Source organism: Denticeps clupeoides, unplaced genomic scaffold, assembly GCF_900700375.1.
Source record: "Denticeps clupeoides unplaced genomic scaffold, fDenClu1.1, whole genome shotgun sequence".
Taxonomy (NCBI): domain Eukaryota; kingdom Metazoa; phylum Chordata; class Actinopteri; order Clupeiformes; family Denticipitidae; genus Denticeps; species Denticeps clupeoides.
In genome coordinates this window covers 505,794-524,930 of record NW_021629784.1, presented here as the reverse complement: position 1 = coordinate 524,930, position 19,137 = coordinate 505,794, and the positions used below count along the sequence as shown (strand labels likewise).

Below are 19,137 nucleotides of genomic sequence, written 5' to 3'. Positions count from 1 at the left end.
GAACAGAATCTTTCCAGTATTTTCCCATCCCACAGCACATCAGTGGTCTTAACATATGTACACATACACATAAATAATACACTCAATCTACCTTTGTTCAGTAGTAACATGAACAAAAAAACCACCATTTCACTGAACTACACGTGTCTCACACTTTTACTAACTCCGAACCATGTGATACCTGTCGCGTTTTCCGACAGCTATTATGAGTAATTTCTCTATTACACCCAATGTGTGTATTTAGAAATAGTGGTGCACTATACTAACCTGTATTTAACAGAGAAAACACAGGCAGGAATCATTAGTGTCGTTCGCTCACGCAGGCATTTCTTTATCTGAAGAAAATACCGCGCGAGTTATCACCAATTCCCCCTTCCAGTGCACCACAGCATGGCGGGGAGGGAGCTCTGGCTCCGTGGGGAGCAGAGGGGAAGGAGGCAAGGGGATGAGGCTGGGGTGGACCTGGACAGAGGAGAACAATAAGACGACTGGTGTGAGGACGGTCCAGGAACATGGGTTGGATGGGAGGCCATCTTGGGTGGCAGGTAGGTGGGGAAACATAGAGTATCGTCATAGCAAACTCAAGGTCAAGGACAAGCAAAGGTCATGGTCAAAGAAACAGAATCAGTCAGGCGTCTCTGGGAAGTAAATTCAAAAAAGAGCGGGCAGCGTCCCCCCTGGCCACCTGACTTTTATACTAGCGAGCCCGCTCTCACTTCTGCTTCAGGGTGATTAGGGTGGTGGTCGTGGAAGTTCAGGAGCAGTGGAGGATCCAGAATATCCTGACGGGGAACCCCAGACCAGTCTACCCCCCCTCCCTCTGGTGGGCCGGAGGTGGTACGTTGGCCGTGACAGTGACAGATTGTTCGATATTCCTTACATCGTCCTGAAAGGATTAGATCCGGTCTGCTGAAGTTAGAGGAGCTGGAGGTTCCTCGTATTTCCCTGCGATCGTTACTGAGTTAAAAAAATACCCGTTTGGTTGAGAACAGTAGCATCACTAAATCCAGAGCAGAAGTCATTTCTGGACTGAAGCTCCCCCACACGCATTGAAATGTTCCATTTCAAATGACAACAGATAAACCAAATTTAAAAAGGTTTATGCTGGTTTAATCCTGAATGTTTAACATTGTTACACTGAAAAAAATGTCACACCAAATAATTTATTATTGACGTAAAACCTGCTGTTACCTGGTTCATTTACAGTACAACAATGATAAAATATTAGCCAGTGTTCACCTTTTTCAGTGTAAGTTGAAAAAACCTTCACTACCTGCACACAATATAAATAGCAGAACGCAGGATATTCAAGATTCATGAGAGATTTGTTGTCAGTACAACAGTATACATGGCATACTGTTGAAATATTGTTTCACACAGACCTCCCATAGTGCAATCGCAAAATAAATATAAAATGAATACAAATATTATTCTAATAGTATACAGTTAATATTATATTATTGATATCATACTATTATAATATTCAGTGCAGGAGAATCTGGAGAATCCACCTTGTGTGAAGAGGTGAGGTGAAATGCAGCTACAGAAGAAGCAGGAATCAAACAACCTTTACATTAACTCAAACAAGACAAGCTAAAACAAGACAAATAATGATCCAAGACAGGCTTATAAAATGCAAAAGTGAACAATAAAAATAAATACCAGTTACATTAAGGTCATCCATTTACAGCATATTTTCTGCATATATATATATGTGTGCGTGTGTGTGTATATACACATACACACACACACACACACACACACTGTACTTACCAAGCAGGATCAACTGAGGACCCGCAGGTAGGTTACCAGTCTTCTCAAGGTCAGCAGGAGTGGCAGACATCTATAAGAATTAGAATAAGAATTAGAAATTAACATCTCCAAAAAACAGATGTGCTAATAATATTCGACAATGTACCTATTAAAACAAGAATAGCTTAAACATGATAGAAAGAGAGCTCATTGAATGATGAGTCGAACTTGATGCCTCCACTATGAGGCAAACCCTCATGATCTTTGTATGACTGCACTGTACGAAATGTGGCCCTGGAAAGTGGATCTTGCTGAAATGTTTTTTATCTACTTGACAGTATCAGCAGAAGTATGTTCTTCCACTGAAATTCTCCACAAATCCACCTATGCTATGTGAGCCTAAATTGTCACCAGCTATCACCCACAAAATTGCTTTAATATTCAGTCCATCAGGAAAACATACATCTGTAGTCTCAAGGTCTTTTAGGTCGTCGACTAAGCACCTCATGACCAATTTTTCACTAAAGTACTTGAAGTCTTGTTCTCTACAGAGAAACACCAATTGCATTTGATCAGTGCTTGATCTGTTATACGGACACAGATATGCCAATGTAAGGTACATGGCAAGTATTTTATGTTTTTTCTAGCCAGACCCTAAAGGGTTCACAACTTCAAAAGAGTCTTGGTATAAGATCAAGCCTAAGGCAGATTTGTCTATTTTATGCATGTTTGCAGTTACATTTTCACCATCCCACACATCTTTTAAAATGTCATTCAATGGGACATGACTGTGCACAAGAAGAGATTCAAATTTTTTTTTAAGTGGTGTGTACTGTGCTAAACACTCTTTTCCATGCTTTATTCTGTCCTAGACGAATAGGCACCGGCTCAACATAATGGAAACTGTTCTTGAAAAATGTTTTTCTTCGGTGATCTGATCTTAAGGTATGACTGTTAAATGTCATAAAAAGATCTTCAGCTTTAAGATCCTCAAGAACCATTTTTATCATTGCCTCTGGGACGTCAAGTGAAACTAACTTTTCCTGAAGTTTGAAAAGCATATGTATGCTGCCCTCGCTCTGGGTTTTCTAGTCTCCACCAGCTAGACAGCGAGATAACGATGCTCCAATAAACAGACTTGTGTTTGCTTTTCTGTGCTGATTTATTGAAGAATGGCCTCTGACCATTGCCTTCTCTATGACCATCGTAAAACTGAAAAAATACAAATGTGACGATCAGCTAAACAACATAGCAAATGAGCTCGTTACATGCGCACAGCAAACTAACACAAAATACACATTTCTAAATACACAATTATATCGTTTACACAAAATAAAAAAGAAAGTGCTTATCTCGTCATAACCAATACTTACAGACAAATCTTGTCCAAAGCAACAACATTCTTGGATTCATTCCAGCTCAATACGGGAATGCTTCGGCACTATGTTCCGCCATCTGGATTCTTATTCTCCCGTTTTCAGAGTAACCAAAATAATATGACGAGACAGCCGCTAGAGGACGCTATAGGCCAACTTACTCCCTGCACAAGGCAGAATAATATGAGACAGGTTGATTTCATGGATTGACTGAATATCTTCAATGACTGACTGAATTACTGAGGCTGGAAGCAATACGATTCCTTAAAAACAACGTCTCATCTACATTTTCAGGACTTACATCTGGTTCCTCACAGCGCTCACCTTCATCAGACTGTGTATCAGATGGAAATGTATCCTCCTGGATCTGGGAGCAGCTGGCTTCAGGTGTTGTGATTGATGGTCTTGAGTCGTCTTTATGTTTTCTAGATAAATGACAGGAAAATGTAGATATAACGTTTTATCACATTGCATAAAAGGGCATGTGACTCTTCGACCCTCTTTAATGTGCATTTTGATATGAGAAATAAAGTCCGGTAAACTAGAACTTTTGGCACCACAAAAATCAACATGACATTCGAATGACTGTGTAGTGCACATTGTGGTTTCTGACTTATATTTTTTATGGTGTCTGTACACGTGAGATTTCAAGCCTGCGTGCTTTTTTAAACTTTCTGTTACAGTTACGTATGCAGCAACGGAATACACTATTTGAAACTTTACTGTGTATTCTCATGTGTTTCACATACATGGTAGCGGTAGCAGAAATGACAGGGAAACATTATGCAAAGGACAGCCGGAGAAATATCGCTCACGTCCGCTCCCCTAAAAAAGTCTGAAGAGCCGACGCGTGGAACCCGAGTATCCTACTCCTCTGCCCCTGTTTTCAGCCTTTTTTCACCTCGTCGTCCGTCATTCCGCTCCCTCCGACAATATCGAACAAATTACTGATTCATTCGAGTCATGCTCAAAAGATAAACCGAAAGATCAAGAGCATTTTTAAATGAGCACATTCACAGTAACCAGGCGATAATTTGACCAAGTCTTTACCACATTATTTTTAGAAATCGATTGTAACACAAATAAACCGATGAACAGCAAACTTACCTGTTAGCAAGAAGATGGCAGTTTTAATGTAGTATGGAAGCTGCGCAGCTCCGTGTTGCGCCAGATTGTTTTCTGTGTGCAGCCACCAAGGTCTCTGTTTTACCTGATCAGTTACCCACATGTTTTTATAATGTTGTTTTTTTCAGAAGTACTTATTATTAAATATTAATAAAACTTTTTTTAAGATATGACAAACATAGATAAAGGTGCAAACGTACCTCGCTGTGATAATACACGTTGCACAAATCAAAAATAGGATATAATACCGTTAAATAACAGTGACATACTGTTGTTGTTCGATCAATAACCTGAAGTGAACAAGTCTTCCCACAATGCACTACAAAAAACGGCAACTACTGATATTTCATGAAAACAGAATTTTGCTGTTAAATTTCAATGTAAATTCAGTTTATAGTCCACTGTCCCTTGGACTTGGCCGACATGCATGTCAGCACCTCCCAGCTTGAGGTTAGCTTTGGGCAACACCCTCTCCTTCATTTCGGATTGTACACCCACACTCGCTCCCCCAGCTGGAACCCGAGTCCTTTGGTCATAGGCTCTTTTCTGTCTGACCCCCAGATGTTCACGAGCTAACCGCCTCCATCTGCTGCTGTACAGCCAGCATGTAATCCATGCTTGGGGTGCTGGGCAGTGTCATACTTTTAGATGTGTGCTTTGTCGGCCAGCATGTGTAATTTGAATCTGATTCAGGCAGCTACTGGGAGCCAGGAGGGAGGGCAGCAGTTACAGTAATCCAGTCACGAGATTACTATGGAGTATTTGGGTGGCTTGTGTTGATAGATAAGGGAGGAGAGAGAAGGAATCTACATGAGCAGGAAATGAGCGACTTGATCCAAGTTTCAACGTCTCCAAGACCACCGTCGGCCGTCCAAACCACAACCTGTCTTGGGCCATGAAGGAGGCAAAGCGAGCTTATGCAGAGAAAATCAACTTTACGTCTTCAAATGACATATGGCTGCAGGACATGTGGCAGGGGATCCAGACCATCTCAGTCTACAGATATCTTCTACATATCACTGAGTGTCTGCAGAGGGGATTTACCCAGAGAAAATCAGCAAGACTAAAGATTGGCCACAGACCACTAACCGTAGAGAAGTGCTGCAGTTCATGGGATTTGCTGGATACTACAGACGCTTGTACCCCCTCACCTCGGGTGATCCTAGGAGGAAAAGGAGGAGGAGTGGCCAGATTCCTGACCAGCCTTTTGAGTGGACTACTGAAGGCGAGGAAGCTTTCCCATCCTTGAAAGAGAGCCTGACGACTTGTCCAGTGTTGGCCTACCCTGACTATAGCCTGCCCATTTGTATTGCAAACAGATGCATCTGGAGGGGGCCTGGGTGCGGTGCAGGAGGGAATAGCTAATGGCAGCAGGGGCTTGAACCCACCTGAAACGAGGTGTCCAGCACATAGACATTTTTACTCGCTCTTCAGTGGGCAGTCACAAAGAAGATTTATGACCACCTCTATGGGTGTACGTTTTTAGTTCTGACTGATAACAACCCGCTCAAGTATGTGATGTCTTCTGGTAATCTCGACGCCACAGGCCAGCAGTGGGTGTCCCAGCTTTCTATATTTGACTTTGACATCCAGCACAGAAGAAGGAAAAATAACCAGAATGTAGATGCGCTATCTCGAATGTCCAATCAGGAGGTCAAGCAGGTCCTCTTAACCTGCCCACAACTAGTGGAGGATATGGAACCAAGAAAAGAGGTACCACAGTTAGCCTTGTAACCAGAACATCTGTGGATGTGTCCTAACCAGCCATATGAGTGTGTGGGGACAAAAGCACTACCAGCTATGACTGCTCAGGAAATCCATGCTATGCAGAAGGAAGACGAGGCCATCGGTCCAGTTTTGTTCTGTAAAAGCCAGAAACAGAAGCCCAGCCGTAGCGAGAGGATTCAAATGTGTAATAGGGGTCTTCTGCTTTTAAGAGTGCAGGAGGTTAGTGGTACATGACGCCATCAGAGATGGCGGTAGATGGGTGGTGGAGCAACTGGTTTTATCAGAGAAATTGCACATGTCAAGACAGCACTTCATGATGACTCTGCACACTTAGGATTTGAAACCCAGGTGGCATGAATATGTGGATGCCATGACTCCCAACTGCACACGACACGACTCCAGAGGGTACACACCCTACTACTTGATGTTTGGCAGACATCCCAGACTCCCAGTTGATCTGGTTTTTGAGCTGTCCACCACAAGTGAGACTATCCAGACCTTCCACAACTGTCTGTTGCAGGCCTACGCCAAAGCGAATCAGACCTCTCAGCATGCTAAAGAGCAACAGAAGAAATACTATGACAGACGGGCAAAATCTCACCCCTTTGAACCAGGTGATAGGGTTCCGGTGAAAGTTTGTCATGTTGAGGGACGACAAAACCTGGGGGACAGGTGGGAGCCACAGCCGTACATTGTCCTGAAAAAGCAGCACAACATGCTTGCATATGTGGTAAAACCAGAGGATGGTGGAAAGGAGAGAGTTGTTCACAGGAACCTCTTAACACCGTGCATGTTCCTTCTCGTGCAGCAAGTGGGAGTGTCAACAATATCTGAGGCTGAATGTCGTGTAGCGGCAGAGAAGGAGAACACTGAGTCAGAAATGCAGGAGTCAGAGAGAGAGGACGAAATGGATGTTGATTTGAAAGGTGTTATGAATGAAGAGGATGAACAGATAAGCACAAATTGCATGAACGGTGAGGCATGACAAAGAGAAAAAAAGGGGGGGGAGAGAAAAAAAAAAGTAGGCCCCCTTCCCCAAAGAGAAACCCACCAAGGGCTCGGCATCCTCCAAATCACCCGTCTTATTAGTTGCAAGTCACCAATGCGGATGTTGATCTTCAGAAAATAGAGAGGGGTTTGGAGGTGTGGCTGCAGGGCTAAAGCGCAGAGAGCAGCAGGATGCTTGTCATGAGGCTACTTTGCACAAACATCTATTGTTTATACACACATCCCCCACCTATTGGTTCATTGGTTAAAATGGGTGTCCAGTGTTATGGGGAGTTATCAATTTGTTGCTCTGTACTGATGGCAGAGACGCCATCACCTGAATAGGGGTGGACGTAAGGTAGTGACTGAAGGGCACCACAGGGTGGGTTCTGATACAGGACTTGGGAAGTTCTGGGGTCATTTCTGGGTGGGATGCCATCTTGCCTTCACTTGGTTTTGCTTTTATGGAAGGTAAGACATGCGTAGGACATCCTGCATAACTACACGTTTTTAATGTAGTAATTTACACATGAAGATCAGATTAAAAGCAACACTGTTTCCGTGATCATTCGGTACAAATTCCTGAATATCTGTAAAGAAACCAAATGTTCTCATGTGGTGGAGAGAATGAGTGGCATATTGAGGCTTGCTTCATTTAGGGGAGGGGCCTAAAATGATGGCGTCCGAAGCACTTACTAACATGATCTGTGGTTTTGTCATGGAAATTATCTGAGGAGCCACAATGAGAAACAGTTAAAGGAATTCAGTCACACTTTATTTATGGGAAGACTCACTATAATAATCTCCAAAGGTCTGAACACAGTGTGTGTGTGTGTGTGTGTGTGTGTGTGTGTGTGTGTGTGTATATATATATATATATATATATATATATATATATATGGTCAAGTGATTTCGCAACCAAAGCATTGGTGTTTTTCTGTGCCTGCGAGTACCAGGCACAGCCATGATATCATACATCCTTCAGAGATAAAACTGCACATAAAAAACGTTGCTTTCAATTTTTCCTTCAAAGTTTCCTCTTAAATATCAAACTCTGGCATCGTTTAGCCACAGAATCATGGAGGCACGGAAGGCACAGAATGTAACAGCAGATGCCACTGTGGATGTCCAGGGCTGCCTTTCAGAGCCAAATATAAGCAGGCTTGAAAACCCTCTGGAGTACTGGGGAGAGGCAAAAGGACTGTACCCCAATTTGTATAACCTTGTTGAGCCAAACTGTTTTTTTTTTAAGAAAAATTCATAAAAATTCCCCTGTTCTGTCCATCATTCTCCAAGTTACACAAGCATACACAACTTGCCATATAATACTTCTATTTTGTGAAAATATTCACACAGGATACACTCAAACAGTATTTTATTATACACATATGTGATCATGTCGTGTGCACATGAACCCTTTCTCGAACCATTTGGCTCAAGTGGTCCGATGCCTCATGAGTCTTCATCTCACCATCACTACTTTGCAAGCATGTTCCACGGTGTGGTATAGAATGTATCTATCTTGCAATCATTCAAAGACTGTTTCTCTCTCTCTCTCTCTCTCTCTCTCTCTCTCTCTCTCTCTATATATATATATATATATATATATATATATATATATATTAAAAACATGTATTCTTATTGGCCTTATTGTCTCCATGCAGATATTTTATTGAATTGCTGTGTCACTTGCATGTTGTATAAGTTTAAAAAAATGCATCCAATTGATGTGAAATGTTTTATTGGCAATGGCTGCAAAATAAATTTCCCAAAAGTGGTATTTTCCTCTCTAGTCTTTTCTCAAGGTGTATTTTTCATGTGGATTGGGTCTCCACTCTTGTGCTCCACCACACAGGTGAACTGGTTCTTCTTCCTCTCATCAGGGGTCACTTTGAGTTCTGCACGTTTCTGGAAGGTTCTGTCATGGTTGGGCAACGTCTCATTCACATTCACATGTATCTTCATGCAGGTCCTGTCCATCTTTCTGCCAGCTGATCTTCACCTTATCAGGGTAGAAACCTGTAGCGTGACAGACCACTGGAGAGGAGGGGTCTGTCTGCAGCAGAGACACCTGAGGAGGGACTAGAGACAGGAAGAGAGGAGGGGAACAGGGACAGAATTTGGAAGAGAAACAGGACGTTTTCATATCAGCAGATCATCCAACAACCTTCACATATTTAAATATGTTTAAATTTGTAGATGATTCCTGTGTTTTGTCTCTCTGTTTTACTGTGTTGTTAGTAAATTTATTTATTTATTTATTTTTATGTTATGTTTTTTGCCTATTTAATGTATTTGGGAACAATGTTTATGATGCAAATGTAAAAATTATTAAGAATATTTTCAGCGCTAAATAATAACATATAAACAGTCTCAGCTTTTGTGTTTTTCTTTTTTCTGTATGCTGCTGTACCTTTTCTATCCAGACTGATCTTCCCATAGTAAACATACTTCTTCAGCCAGTAAATACAAGTCTGGATCAGGTAGTTCTTCCAGTACTCAGCTTCAGCTCCATCCCATTCCTGTTTGGTGATTAAAGCCTGTTGAACTGGAGCAACCCAAGATGTGCTCCTCAAATCCAGTGAAATAAAATCTGCTCCATCGTAACCAAACAGACTGTATCCATCTGTAGTTCCAGTCTCATCATCCCACTGACAGCCATACATCTGCTGAAAAGTGTGATTTCCTGTAAAAAGAGAGAGTTTTAGAAAGTTTTACTGTTATTATTGTTTTGCATTCATCTGCTGAATTTCAAACTGGAGAATATTTTTTTAAACCATGTTTTGATAAAAAGATGGGACCATATCTATCTTCATGCTAAAACATAAAAGAGAAACTCTTTTAAAAAACAGCTGTTTTTGTGTTTTTCTGTAGTTTTCAGCAAAAACAAGGAGATCAGGACAGAGGTAAATTTCAGTACATTTTTACTCAGAGGGACTGCAGGAAAATTCTAGGATGCCCAGTACTGATGGATCCCAGCAGTAAAACCCGGCACTGTGTTCTGTGATTAAATTTCAACATGAATAATTTATACAACAAAATAATGTAATAGTGAGCAGCGCTGGTTATCTGTAGTCTGTGGTGGTGAGTATAAAGGGCAGGGATACAGGGTAACTTTTATTCTGTGGTGGGATTGGTAGATGCACCAAGGTTATTGCTTCTCTATGTTTGTTGTGTTTCATATTAAACTGAAATCAATGTGGAATAAGCACAAAAAGATCTGAGAGCAGTGCAGTCATACTAAATGTATTTTAAGTAAGAAATAACGCCTGATAGATATACAACCAGGATAAGATTTCTACTCACCGCCTGACTGGTTAAAACGCTGCATTGCTGTAACCAGATTGGCTTTGTAGTTGGCTTCATTTCCCTGAATAATCTGGGTATTTCTGGTCCAGTAATCTGGTCCTTCATTATTCTTGATCCAGTCCACTTTGGGAATCGCTTGCCTGATGTTACTGTCGTAGTACAGAAACTGTTGTCCATCCATCATGCCGACAGCAGTGAATTCTGGGAAGTTAATTCCCTGCGTCACCGCAGTGTAGAAAAAGTGCAGGGAACGAGAACCTGTAAATAAATATTAAACACAACAAAAAAAATTAATAAAAATATCTAAATTACCCTCTGCTCCAAGGGGGATAAATATAACTACTGAATAATATTTAAGATATTTAAAACTGCAAAAATATATTCAATACTCCCTACAAAGATTAATTATACTATTAAATGTAGTGTGTGAATAATTTGAAATAAAACACATTAAACAGATAAATAAAATATAAATTGCTAGTCTATGTTCAATAAATATTAACACAGTGGACGTCTACATGATGATTTTGGCTGACAGCTTCAGATCTCCGACTGTCAAGCAACAATACTGATTCACAATTTAATAATTAGTGATTATGGGTGGTAGTAGCCTAGTAGTAACACACTCGCCTATGAACCAGAAGACCCAGGTTCAAACCCCTTTTTCGACCATTGAAAGTGAAAGTGAAATTATTGTCATTGTGATACACAGCACAGCACTCGGTGCACACAACGAAATGTGTTCTCTGCTTTTTTTTTTTTTTTTTTTTTGACATGTTTATTCAGTATTTACAGATGGATGTACAATCACTTTAAGGTGTTGTGACTTGAATTTCACTTCAAAAATACAGAAACAACTTAAGCAATAAAAACAAGTCTATAAACAAAAAGAATACACAAAAAAGAATTTAAATAATACCATAATAGAAACATGTCATTTATAACACACATATATACACACGAAAAAACCCAACAGAACCAAGACCATTCTTTATAATTTTTTTTTTTTTTTTTTTTTTTTATATAGATATAAAAATATAACCATCGCAAAACCCTAATTGACACACAAAACCATTTCTCTCACATTTGGAGATAAGTGATCTAAAAAGGGAGACCATATATTCTGAAAGCTATTTATATTATCCCTAAGCACAGCCGTCAGCCTCTCATGAGGCAGAACTGCAAAAATCTCTCTATACCATTGTGTGACAGAGGGGGGAGTATTTTTATCCATCTAATAAGAATACACTTTCTTGCCACAAGTAGTAATTTGTCTAACAATCTATAACTTTTGGCATCAAGTTTCAGTGAAGTTGCTTGTCTTTTAGACGGGAGCCCCAAAAGAAAAAGGCCAGGATCCGCTTTCAGTTTTATCTTAAGGATGGTACTGATTTCATGAGCAACAAAATTCCAAAATCTTGAGATGAGCCTACACCCCCAGAAACAGTGAAAGTTTGTCCCCAGCTCTGTGTGGCATTTAACACAGAGAGCTGGCACAGAGGAATCAATCTTATTCATTAATACTGGCGTTATATGTAACCTGTGTAAAATCTTATACTGAGTCTCTCTAAGCCGGTTACAAACAAAAGTGTATCTGACACTTTTCATAGCCTCCTGCCAGTCATCGTCTATATAAACATTACCCAGATCTTCCTCCCATTTCCGGGCCACCGTGCTCAACAGTCCAGAGTCATTAGCATATAAAAAGGAATAAAATTTAGAAATGAAATGAGCAGCATTGGTTGTATTGAGAAATAAACTCTCCAGCCTGCTAGGTGCTATGGGATCCGGTACCTGCTTTTGCTTTGAGATACCATAGTGCCGAATTTGCAGATATCCAAAGTGATGTTGATTTGGAAGATCAAACTTCTGTTGTAACTGTTGGAAGGACATTAGAGAGCCATCCTGGAATAAGTCCCCTAGTACACGAATCCCCTTCATATACCATGTTTTAAAGAGAGGTGAGCCTACGCCAGGAGCAAAATCCCGATTAGCATATATTGGATTCAGCATAAGTGTAGACTCATCTCTCCCAAAGAATCCGGACATCTGTCGCCAAACTTTTATGGAATTGTAGAGTATTGGATTTTTCCTCACTGAATCATCATATTTATGGGGACAGGCAAACAAGCTCCAGACAGATAATGGGGAGCAGGACCAGGAATCTATAGTAGGACACAGATCATAATAAGACCTAAACCATTCCCAAATGAATCTGGAGTGGCAGGCCCAGTTATAGTATAAAATATTTGGCATAGCTAATCCACCCAATTCCACTGGCATTTGCAAAGACCTGATTTTTTGTCTAGGCTTTTTTCCATTCCATATAAATCTAGAAAAGGCGCTTTCCAGTAGAGTACAGATTTTCCTGCTTAACCATAAGGGTAACATCTGAAGAGGGTACAGTAGTCGAGGGAGAATATTCATCTTGATTAAACTTATTCTACCAAGCAGTGAAAGAGGGAGTGCTTGCCAGCGACTTAGATCACTTTTAATGGTATGAATAATCGGAGCATAATTAAGTTTCCATAATTTGTTTAAATCAACTGGTACATCAATCCCAAGATAAACAAATCCAGATTTCGACCATTTAAAGGGGAAGTTAGTTAAAGATTCAGTATCAAAAAGACCTAAAGGTAATGCCTCTGATTTGCTGAAGTTAATTTTATACCCTGAGAATAAACTGAATTCATCAAATAATGATAATGCTGCTGGTATAGATAATTCAGGTGATGATAGAAACAATAGTGCAATTTTGTGCTCATTGCCACTTATCGATATACCCTTTATATCTGTGTTCTGTCTGATAGCCTCTGCCAGGGGTTCCAGAGCCAGCGCAAACAAGAGAGGGCTCAGCGGGCATCCCTGTCTGGTGCCCCTGGCAAGTGGGAAAGGATCAGACCTTAGGCCGTTAGTAATAACACAAGACATAGGAGAATGGTAGATAGTTTGAATCCATCTTAGAAAATCTCCCTCTATACCGAATCTCTGCAAAGTCCCAAACAGGTAACCCCATTCAACTCTGTCAAAAGCCTTCTCTGCATCCAGAGATACAGAAATTGCCTCACAGTTTTGTTGACTAGTATATTGTATGACATTCAAGAGTCTCCTTATATTTGTGATAGAAAAACGCTTCTGTATAAATCCCGTCTGGTCTGGGTTTATAAGGTTAGGAAGAACCACCTCAAGTCTTTTAGCCAGCAACTTAGAAAGTATCTTAGCATCAACCCCAATTAGGCTAATAGGTCTATAGGAACTGCATGAGTCAGGTGGTTTATTCTTTTTAAGACTTAAAGAAATATTTGCCAAGTTCAAAGTGGGTGGAAGCCGACCATTTTTCAATGAGTCTACAAACATTTCAGTAAGTGATCCTGCTATTTCTTTACCCATTTTTTTATAAAATTCTGGACAATAACCATCCGGGCCAGGGGCCTTTCCACCTCTAAGAGACTTTATAGAATGAAGAACTTCTTCTTTTGTAATTGGCCTACAGAGGTCTGCTTGCTCTTCAGCTGTGAGAGAGGGCAGTCCAATTTTATAAAAAAAAAAAATCCATTCTTTGCTTTCAAACCTATGAGTCCCAGAAGTATCTTTTAAGGATGAGATTGCATTAGCCTCCGTCCTCCCTCTAGCCAAACGTGCAAGAAGTCGACCAGGTTTATTCCCTGACTCATAGAGTCTATGCCTGGCAAAGAAGAGAGATGATTCAACCTTCTTGGTTAATAGCTGATCTAGAGCCAGACGGGCTGCAGTAAGCTGCTGGGACACACCTTTGGAAGGTGACAGTTTGAAATCTCCTTCCAGAATCAGAATTTTCTTTTCAAGTTCCACTATATTTTTCATTGCCGCTTTCTTTTTGGCTGAGGTGTAAGATATAATTACACCTCTTAAGTAAGCTTTTGCCGACTCCCATAAGACTGACGGAGTGACTTCAGGAGATTTATTAGTTTCAATAAAGAAATTCCATTGTTGTTTGAGAAGCTGCAGAAACTTAGGACAGCTCAATAATGAGGGGTTAAGTCGCCACTGTCTACAATATGGATCTCTATATGGAGGACAGACAATCACTGCAATTGGAGAGTGGTCAGACAGAGTCCTAATCCCGATGGAGCAATCCCCTGTTCTATCCAAAAGCTCTTGCGATATTAGGAATAAGTCGATGCGTGAGAATGTTTGATGGGGCTGAGAATAAAAAGTATAATCTTTTTCACTCATATGAGTTAACCTCCAAACATCAAACAATTCCAGATCCTTGCAAAATTCTGAGAGCCTAAGACTTTTCCTTTGCCTAACTCCTTTTGGAGGGGAAAGATCTATGGATGGTTCTAGAACGCAGTTAAAATCACCTCCCAAGAGTATACGAGAGCATGAGAATGAGGAAATGTCAGCCAATAATTTAGAAAAAAATTGAGGTTCATATACCGTGGGAGCATAGATACAGCCAATCACAACATGCTCCCCATATAAAATGCCTGAGAGCAATACATAACTCTGCTTTTAATCCATCACCCTGAGTGAGCAGTGGGCAGCCATGACAGGCACCCGGGGAGCAGTGTGTGGGGACGGTGCTTTGCTCAGTGGCGCCTTGGCGGATCAGGATTCGATCCGGCAACCTTCTGATTATGGGGGCGGCTTCCTTAACCACTAGGCCACCACTGCCCCAGTGTGCTGTACTTGCTGTGTATCATTTATATAAACACAAACCCCCTGACTGCTTTTAAAGATAAGAATGAGCAGAATTGTCATTTTGTCAGATGAATAGCTTTAAAACGACAAGTTCCTCACGGGTTACACACGTTAGACCAGTAGAGAACCCTGTGGAAATTGGTTGTATCTTCCTGCATTCATTACAGTTTATAACCAATGATGATTGTAGAGAACATCAGCGTCACTTAAATATGGGCAGAAGTCAGAGCTTCAGGTTTGTCACTGCAGCTCCTCCCATATGGCCGAGGTTTCACATACTAGCGCGGTTCAAATGAAGTTCTTATAAATAATAATGTTTACATTTTTGTTATTGTTATATGATGATAAACTATGAGCTGCAGTCACACAGTGAGCAGCCAACAGGCACCATGAAACGGAGGAATTATATTTAACAAGACAGGCCCAGACAAATAAAGAGCCAAGCAGCTGAAAAGCTTCTGTTCCAACAGCACAGACTTGTTACGACAAGCTGATGTTTTGAAAAATAAGCATTTAAATGCATTAATTCATGCATTAATTTTCATCGGGTAAAAATAAAGATGACCAATTTAGACAATACAAAATTATTATTCGTGTTCATGACTATTTAAGATTTTTTGCATTAAAATCATCCACTTAGTCTTATCAAACAAAATCTATTACTTTTGTATATACACACATATATATGAATGTTGAACCATATATAAAATCACAAACCTCCTGATGCAAGATCGATTTTTAGGACCAGAAGGGGACAGATGAGAATGACCAAGATTTTTATTTCTCACATTGCCGCGGAATGATCAAAATCGGCAGTATTCACACGTTACAGACGCTGGGCCAGTAGTGAACCTTGCGGAAATTCCTCTTATTTTCTTGTGTTCCTTACACAAGTTAAGAACCAATGATGATTGTTTGAGAACAAAATCTGGGGAGCAGCAGGTTTCTCACTGAAGCTCCTCCCACAACATTCCATGCTTTGTGCTCATTCCAAGCTGCCATATCCAGCCCCGCCCATCACGTTTTTCCTCCAGTGGGAAGCTCTGGCTATTTTAATAACGGCAGGATGCACAAACTAATATTTTTTAACTACTGGGATGAGAAAAGGCACATTAAACAAATGACAACTACGGTTTTCGAAGCTGCCCATGGCCACTGTATACCCAACAACTTTAGTTGATAGAATATTCTATTACAAGACTGGAGATTAAAGATATCAATATTTACATTTATTATGATACATAATCTTCACAGCTCTACAGATATAGTAAATACAGTTCCTTAAACAAGATAGAATGATAGAATGAAAATCAATCCAACATACCCAACAGATGTTACACACAGCGCTGGATTAAAGACAGGTAGCAGAGTTCTTAAAACCGCAGCACGTGTGGGAGAAACTGAATGCAGTAACTTGTGACCATTTGGTAAATAATAGTCTTACATTTCCTGGTTCTTGTGGATTTTCTGAGGTGTCAGGGTGTCCCCTGCTGTGACAGACCTGGTCCTGTACAGACCTGTACAGACTTCCCACAATGCAACATGGCACCATGTCTTATCCACACCTGGCAAGCATTGAAGTAAAAGAAAACCTGATTCTTCAAACACAGACACCTTCTCCCACTGCACCATGGTCCAGTTCTGATGCTCACATGGCCACTGTATGCTATTTTGGTGGTGGATACAGGTCAGTATGTCTGGTCTGTGGCTCTGCAGCCCACAAACTGCATTCTGAATTACAGTAGATCTTCTAACAACAGACCAGGCCGTGTTCCAGCGATCCTGTCACAGATTCACCAGTTTCCAATTCCTGTCTTATAGATCCCACTCACTGACAGGTTTAACTGTATCGAGATAAACAATCATACTCAGTTCATCTGTCAGTGGTGAAGTGTTCAACAATTCATGAACTAAAGATGTCTGTCACATTACACAAAGACAAGGAAAGCAAGTGAAAAGAAAAACATTTATTTGAGAATAAAGTCTCATCAATATTACGCAGCACAACTTATTGTGGGTCTGTTGATGGATGGTTGTGTTTTGTGATCTGGTCATGTGGGTTTGATGATGTGTTAGAGGATATGGCATTATACCATTCTTGTGTCTGAAGACCTTTTTGCTGTTGCTGTTGTGTGAACCCACAGGTGTGCGTGTGAAGAGGGAATGACAGTTGACTAACAGTTCTTCTTTACAAGGTTAATGAGTTTTTTTTAGCTTTTCATACTGCACTTTTGATACTGCAGTTTTGGTATAGGTTTTTTATTCAACTTATTTTTGCTGCTCTTACTCACTTTCTTCTGTTTCCCACTTCTGGGACTAATAAAGAATTATGTTAAGTGATACATAAACTTGTTACTTAACAAAACACCCACCCTGTGTAAATTCCCTGCTGCCCAACTATACACTCATCCCAGGACGTTCTACACACCAGGGGTCCCTGACCTGGCTTCTATCCTGATTCATGACCCTCCCTCAGTATTGAACCTGGGCGTCTGACAGTACTATGATGTCAGGTTGTCCTGTTTCAGTCTTGTTCCTGCCCCACCCAGCAGCATAGAACCGGTCTAACCAGAGCCTGTTTGCATGAACTTCATTTCTCTCTTTTCTGTTCGCCTCCTCAGGCATGTGTAGACCCGCCCTGTCTGAGATCATGTTAGAAATCTGGATTCACTGACTGGTTTATCTGGTGATCACTATTTGAAAATGGTTCTACAAGAAGGATGTTTATATATTATGTGCATTTTTTGTCTGCAGTGTAGAACTGGATCAGTAGTTCCTGGCAAACAGAACACGGTTCCTCTATAAGAACATTTGTGTTAAAGACTGAATCTTAACACCAGTAAATAAGTTGAAATAACATCAGATCCAGCGCTATCAGATCCCTTATCAGAGCAAACAGACGCTGGAAGAGACGCTAGATGAACAGAAAATGTTTAGTTTTGTTAAGTTTAGTTTAAATAAGTCATGTTTAAATCCAGGTTAACATTACTGATCTTAATAATAAGTAATTTCTGAGATGAGTGTAATACTCACGACTGGCCTTCTTGTAATCTGTGTAAAAGAGAAGAGAAAGTATTTTAGTATTTTACTGATTAGTAGTTTCCCCACATGACACCATGTTTGGTGTAGAAGTTACTGATGTTGTTTGCTGCGTCTCTCACCTGATCTTCTCTTCACAACCATCACAACACCAACAACCACAGCGATGAGAACGAGAGCAGCAACAACCAACCCAGCAACGATGCCTGGAACATTATTACCTGCAGCAACGATGCCTGGAACATTATTACCTGCAGGAAAAGATTAGTGTAAATTACTTTTATACTGGACTGTGCGGATTGTGTAATAATAATAATCTTTATTTAGGATGTTGCTCACTTGAATTTGGTAAAATGTTGCCAAAACAACAGTAAAGTAAATAAAATGGTGAAATCTAAGTCTAGGTGTAATATTTTACTAATATTCTTTTTTATTTTTATTCTGTGTTTAATGTGTAAACAGCACTAATTATGCATTCTTCTTCGCCTAATAAAGTAGATTAATAAGAACAGTCAGTTACTTAAACGTGTCCAGTTTCTGTGTAGGGTTGGTATAAATGTGTGTAAAAGGGTTCTGTTGTATTTCTGCTTCTTTATTTGTGACAGAGCTGTCAGTAACTTTCAAATCAGATTAATGGTCAATAATAGAGGAATAGAAGGGTGAGTTTGGAGGGCATTTATATTCTGATTTTATTTTACTAATAAAGTAATTAAGGTCTCGTTATCATTATTGTTATTGGCTATTGTGCATAGGATGAAGGAATAAAAGATTGTGTCCTCAGTGAAATTCTCTCCACCACACTTGTTGTAAACTGGTCCTGCACATTTCTATTCAAAGGACATTAAAGCAAGAAGACTGATGATTCTGTCTAGAAGCTCCTGTACCTGGACTGTTGGTCCTGATATTCTCCTCAGTCAGGATCATGTGGATTGGGTCACTACTCTTGTGTTCCACCACACAGGTGAACTGGTTCTTCTTCCTCTCATCTTTTTTTTCCTCACACTTTGAGTTCTGCACGTTTCTGGAAGGTTCCATCATGGTTGGGCAACGTCTCACCAACATCTACATCTTCATGCAGGTCCTGTCCATCTTTCTGCCAGCTGATCTTCACCTTATCAGGGTAGAAACCTGTAGC

The 19,137-nt window shown here is 40.4% G+C and overlaps 1 long non-coding RNA gene and 1 pseudogene across 2 annotated transcripts; both read right to left on the bottom strand.

Moving 5' to 3' along the window:
- Positions 1-1,488: 1,488 nt before the first annotated feature.
- Positions 1,489-4,655, bottom strand: LOC114774210 (uncharacterized). Of its 2 annotated transcripts, none has more exons than XR_003744756.1 (5): positions 4,454-4,655; positions 4,236-4,338; positions 3,453-3,553; positions 1,774-1,843; positions 1,489-1,540 (listed from the first exon to the last, which is right to left on the bottom strand). It is a non-coding gene; the product is annotated as an uncharacterized LOC114774210 (long non-coding RNA). The 2 variants fall into 2 exon arrangements; XR_003744757.1 differs by lacking the exon at positions 1,489-1,540 and adding an exon at positions 3,126-3,292.
- Positions 4,656-8,692: 4,037 nt separating this feature from the next.
- On the bottom strand, positions 8,693-16,392 carry LOC114774197 (class I histocompatibility antigen, F10 alpha chain-like; annotated as a pseudogene).
- Positions 16,393-19,137: the final 2,745 nt, after the last annotated feature.